Raw genomic sequence first — 6000 nt, 5'->3', positions numbered from 1 at the left:
ATATATATTTATTTATATTTTTATATATTTTATATGATATATATATATATATATATATATATATATATATATATATATATATATATATATATATATATTATAATGTATAATTATATATACACCATAATTACACACAGTACGAACACATATATTATGCAAAAAAAATCACTTTTATTTTGTATGCGATTAATCTTTGCCCAGCACAAAAAATCACATAAATTTTGTTACATGTAAAAATAACAAATAAATATATAAGTAACATTATGAATAAAGATAAAACGGAATTATTTTTTACACATCAAAATAAGACACATTTTAGATTAGAATTTAATTGTAATAGTCAAAAATGTGTAAAAAAAAAAAATGTAATGTTTATCTAAAGTTAAAAGTTTCTAGAGAGGTTTAGATTAATGCAGGGTTGAATAACAAACAAACATAATCTATGAAATCATTAGCACCCGAAACGCGTTAAATTAATATCCACAGTATCTGGGTGATTAATTTACATGCACCTAAATGTGAGATTCACAAATCGTGGAAGCCCCGCACAGCTCGTGACATTTTTTCTCATACCGTGCTGTGGGCGCATCGCCATGACGTCATCGCCTCAATGTCAACAATGTAGCAATTTAGAGGAGGCGCGTGCTGGAAATCCCACAATCAGCAAAGAGCTAAGCAGAAGCGCGCGGTCCCGCGTGTAGCTCAACGCAGACGGAGATTGAACGCGATTTCAACAGTTTTAAAGACGAACGAATACCGTGCATGGTCCGACTGTTAAAGAGCGTCTTACGGATAACGGAGACCATGTGAAAGCGTCTTCGTGCAGGAACAAGTGAAAGTTTAGGTAAGTGACAAATCTGCATGCATGTTACTTTGTTTCATGACAGTTATTGGATGTTTTTGTCTGACAGACTGTGTTGTTTGTGGTCCAACCCTTGAACAGAAGAGGCAATGTCTCAGCACCAGAAAGCTTACGTCAATGCCTTTGGATCCAGTCAGTAGAGCTGCACTGACATTTTTGGGTCTTCGTGCTGCATTTAGTCACTATAGTGGATGGCAGGTACAACAACTGTGGATTAAAGCAGATATACACTGTGACCGAGACAATGGGAAACAGTGAATCAGCAGTGCACTGTTGTGAATTGTTTTGTTCTGTATATCTATAAATAGAAATCCGTAATGGGCGCTTATCTAATAAGATGCATTTGAAACTAGACTCATGGTGAACAGCAAGACTATATTTATCACAATTCTATTTATTATGTTGTGTACATTTATCCATCTATGCATCTTTCTGTAGTATTTAGGTTTGGCATTGATGTTGATCAGCATAACCATGCCCATTTATTTTTGCTTTTGTGTATACTATGTTCATCCATGCATACACACATAAGTGGGAGTATATGTAAATATTCAGTACTCATACACTTACTAGTTGTTTAGAATTGGTTTTGTTTTTAGTCAGAGGTGTGTGAATTCTGTTAAAGATAAACTGATGTGTATCAGGGGTTACATCTGTGGTCACATCCAAATATAACCCAAGCTATATATTCATAATGGCATCCGTAGTTTCACCATGCTCCGACCAAGTTAGATTAAAGGATGTTGAAGCGTTTGTTAAAAATAAGTGGAACTGCATCATCACTGTTGTAATAAAAGAAGAGTGACAAGGCATTACTTGGTGGCTTGTAGATCCTCATTGTATGCATGCTCATGTTCAAAGTTGCTTTATCTTACTGTTTTTTGAAGCAGATGATATACCTTTATATGACAACCAGCCAGGGACCAACCACTGCTTTATTTGTGATTCTCGATGTATTGCATTCACATAGCAAAATCTGATCTGTGTTGTGGATATGACACAGTTAATATGGGTGGATAAGGGTGTTTGTGGTTTACATCCTGTGAGATGAGATGTTCACAGGTATTTTGTGTGACAAAATATAGAGTAGCTAACTTCCTGTGTGTTTTTTTTTTTGTGCTGACATTCAGATTCTCAGTATTCAGATTTATTATGGATGAATTCATCACATTTTACTTTAATTAATTTGCAACCACAAGTTCTTTTCACAGTACGTTTAGACGTCTCATTCAGGTCTTTATTTAGAGCTGTGACCTTACTGTGATAATAACTCGAGGAATTTCTACAGTCTGGCATAAAATAATGAAAATCGATGGCAGTGCAGAATCAATGGCTAGTCTCTCTATCGAATGTGCAGAAACATCTCCCTAGTCATGTAACATTTGTTTGTTTTTCAGATGAAAGCACCTGTTTATGTTTTGTGCATGTTTTGTCAGCATTTGTGGTTTTGACGCTTATCACCAGTTGAGAAACAGATGCTCTTTGTCTTCGCTTGTGTTTGCAACATTGGACTTGTTTCTTCATTGGCGTAAAATAGATTTGATAGAAGCAAACAGAAGTCAGGAGTGAAAGCTGAATTATTTCTCATATATTGAGGGCTGCATTGTTTTATATTAGATGCAGATGGACAAAACAATATTAGGATCTCTTTTGTTTTTAGATAAAATAGCCATACCCAAAAAAAGTCAGTAAGAATGAATTTTAGTATTAGAAATGCTTATTTTTAGCCTGGTTAGCCAGACCTACATCAAGATGTAAGGTCTGGCAACTCTTCACACAAACGGCTCAATGCAAGGGGCGGGATATAAGGTTGTCCCTCAAAATGCCTCTGCACGCAATAGGATAGCGCTATGACGGATCAGAGCAACGAAGAAGGTGACGTAGTTACCGTAACCAGTCGGCAAAACTCCAAACACATCTTTCTTGCTTAAAAAGGACTGCAGTAAGGTTTATTTGCTCTTCTCTCAAAGAAAAACATAAGTCTAAGTCCTCCAGAGTCGCGGCCAAAGCCGCTTCAAAAGATAGCTGTTCGCCAGCAGCAGCAGCCATTCTCTGTTTTCAAGTAGGAACCGTTGCAGCTCTGTCGTCATCATGTTAAGCCCGCCCCACAGACGCTACACACGATGTGATTGGCCTGACCAAATTTTGGTTTTTGGAGCTGTTAAGTGTATTGTGAGTGCCTAGACTAAACCCTGGCAGCAAATATATTTTGCGGCCGCTAGGGTGCGTCTAGATTTCTAGGCTAGCTTATTTTGTGAAAAAAAATCTTCAATGAAAATAACATGCTGTTGCTAACCATTACTAAGCTGTTGCTATGGTGTTTCAAGTGGTTTAAACAAGCTATGCGGTTCTACTCTGTTTTGATGTTTGCTTACTGGCCCAATTCACAGAGATCAATATGCTTTGCTCACCACACCTTGTGCAGGGTTCCCGCGGGGTCTTAAAAAGTCTTAAAAAGTCTAAAATTCAGAATGTTAAATTTAAGGCCTTAAAAAGTCTTAAAAACACCCAGATTTTGAGCCTAGGTCTTAAATTTATTTTACGCAAGTCTTAAATTTCTTACCTCCATTCATTCCCGAAAAGCTTTGTCCGCAGAAAATATAATAGTTATTTAAAACACTGAAGAACTAACTTAATCAGCGGCGGAGGCAGAAAGTGTATGATGGGTGCGTATCTAAAAAGAAATGTTCCGCACTTTGTCATAATCCACGCAAATCGTGCCATAAGCTATATTTCAGGTGTTGTGATCTGACTGTATAATACTGTGGGGTTTGGCGAGAAACAACCCTTAAATTTAGTTTTTTATAAGCAAAAATCTTTTTCGGGGTAATTACCTGGTAATAGCCCGTGGCTTACCTGAGCATTTGCCAGGTTCTGAAACATAGAGGACACAGAAGCGGAAAAAAATCATCAACACTGCTTTATTGAAAATCAACTTAAACAGTCGGGCCGTCGAGTCACGAGTCACCAACAGCGTGTCAACTTTAGCGTTAAACAGTTTATATTTTAGACTTTAATATTGCTCTCTGCTGCAATGCACTCGAGCCTAACGCGCTTCCCCTTCAGCTCTCCACAAACAGCAGCGATTGGTGGACGGAAAGCAAGAAAGTACCGTAATAAACCATATATTTCCAAAAAGCACAATTGTCTTCTTTCAGGTACAATTCAAACTTTTTTGATAGCGCAAATGCTTCAGGAGTTACGGTTAAATCAATAGCGGTAGAATCAGAGACCTGTAGCCTCTGGAGCTCGCATGGGCAGGCTGCTGCATACATTCATCAAGCCTGGTTTATTTAACTGAGCATTACATTCGCAAGTCATAAGCATATTAGAACAATTTACAATTAACTAAGAATAATAATTAATATTTTAAAGTTAATTTCAATGTTAATATTCTGAAATAAGCCAGTCTTTTTGACGTATGCAGCCTAGAAATGCGACCCTTCGGAGGGTACAGCCTTCAGATTGAGAAACAGTTAATGGATAACGTTAGCAACACATAACAAACCGCGAACAGCTTTTTAATGGTAAATTTCGTTTTCTTAATGCAGTTTCATCCGTTATTGTGTGTAATAAGAAAGGCTATTAAACGTGATGACGGTATATAGTGCATATTTATGCATAAAACGTATGGGTGGAGTGTTTTTGGCTCTGTGATTCTGCTGGTTTATTCAATTAAATGCAATAAATTAATTTATTAATAACTTGCATTAATATAATGCATATATTAATGCTTTTAGGGATTAATCATAATTGAAAGTGATCTTTTGTTCTTAATATATTTATAAATCAAACAGGCATAAGATACACAGCACACAGTCAGTTGTACATTATAAACATCAAACAGGCTAAGAATAATAATTATGAATTAAAACATTATGAATTAAACATTATGGGGTGGTTTACCGGACAGGGATTAGATTAAGACAGGACTAGGCCATATTTTAATGAAGTATAACTAGTTTTAACAAACATGCCTTACTAAACACATTACTTGTGTGCATTTTTATGTATTTTAAGATATGTCAGTGCAAGTTGTTTTCAGTTTGGACAGCTCTTAGTCTAATCCCTGTTTGGGAACCCCCCCTATAAGCTTACATACTACACAGTGTGATGCATTTTAAAGCTTTAAAGTTGTATGAGGCAGTGTAAAACTGGGCACAAACCAGCAGCTGACCATACTAAGAGATCTCATTTTAGTGGATTTTATTTGTCAAAAAACATTGTTGATAGAATTTTATAAAAATACTACTAAAAGATATTTGTGTGATATATATTGTAAATTAATGCATTTCTTGACTATTAATTAAGAAAAATCACAGCTCTTTGCCTTTAACTCAATGTATTTCAATGGCTCACTATGAGCTTCCAGGAACTAACTGAAGTCTCCATGAATCAGGTGACGGCCGAGCTTTTTGGGCTTCCATTGTCAGAAGTCTCTTCCTAAAGGGCTGTGGGTAGAAGAGGGTTAAGCATAAAGTATTTTCATGTATTTTAATTATCTGTTTTAATGCTGTGTTTATTTTATATTTTTCTATAACTGAATCAATAAAAATAGAACGTTTTGAGAATTTCTGAGATAATTCAAATGCCTCTAGTAATGTGTCGTGTTGGTCTTAAATTTTACTCATAATGGTCTTAAAAGGTCTTAAAAAGGTCTTAAATTTAACTTGCTGGAACCTGCAAGAACCCTGCTTGTGTCTCTTCCTCAATTTAAAAGTTTGGGATTATCACGCTTTTTAGCATCTGCCAGATGATAAACATTACTCTGGTTGCTTAGAAAAGAAATAACGCTATCATCATTCACATTCATAGCATAATTTTATGCTATGTATGTTTGCACAGTAAAAGAAACAGCTGTAATACACTTGACCACCAGTTGTCATTTATTATGAGATAGACTTGGTGAAGCCAGTGAGCCATGGCACTTTGCTGCCGTACCATGGCTGCAGGAGGCGTAATGATATTGCCTGAAAATAGTCCCCTGCTATTGAAAGTTACCAAGGGGACTATTTTTGGGCAATGCGTAATATCATTGCGCCTCCTGCCACCATGTTACGGCAGCAAATGCTTGATTATTACGCCAGTTTGAGAGTATGAATAAATAATTATTAGCCATATCGGTCTAGAAAATCGCA

The 6000-nt window shown here is 36.2% G+C and overlaps 1 protein-coding gene across 3 annotated transcripts in view; it reads left to right on the top strand.

Moving 5' to 3' along the window:
- The first annotated feature begins 594 nt into the window (after positions 1-594).
- Positions 595-6000, top strand: part of bach2a (BTB and CNC homology 1, basic leucine zipper transcription factor 2a) — a 52071-nt gene continuing 46665 nt past the window's right edge. The window contains exons 1-2 of one of the 3 annotated variants that reach the window (XM_065244795.2): positions 595-844; positions 944-1060. The gene's annotated coding sequence lies outside the window, so the exon portion shown is untranslated. Of the gene's footprint in view, positions 845-911; positions 1061-6000 lie in introns of all 3 variants that reach the window. The other 2 variants (XM_065244797.2, XM_065244794.2) reach the window with 2 other exon arrangements.

Source organism: Paramisgurnus dabryanus, chromosome 17 (assembly GCF_030506205.2).
Source record: "Paramisgurnus dabryanus chromosome 17, PD_genome_1.1, whole genome shotgun sequence".
Taxonomy (NCBI): Eukaryota; Metazoa; Chordata; class Actinopteri; order Cypriniformes; family Cobitidae; genus Paramisgurnus; species Paramisgurnus dabryanus.
Note: the sequence above shows the minus strand (reverse complement) of the source record. Positions and strands in the feature narration are given on the sequence as shown.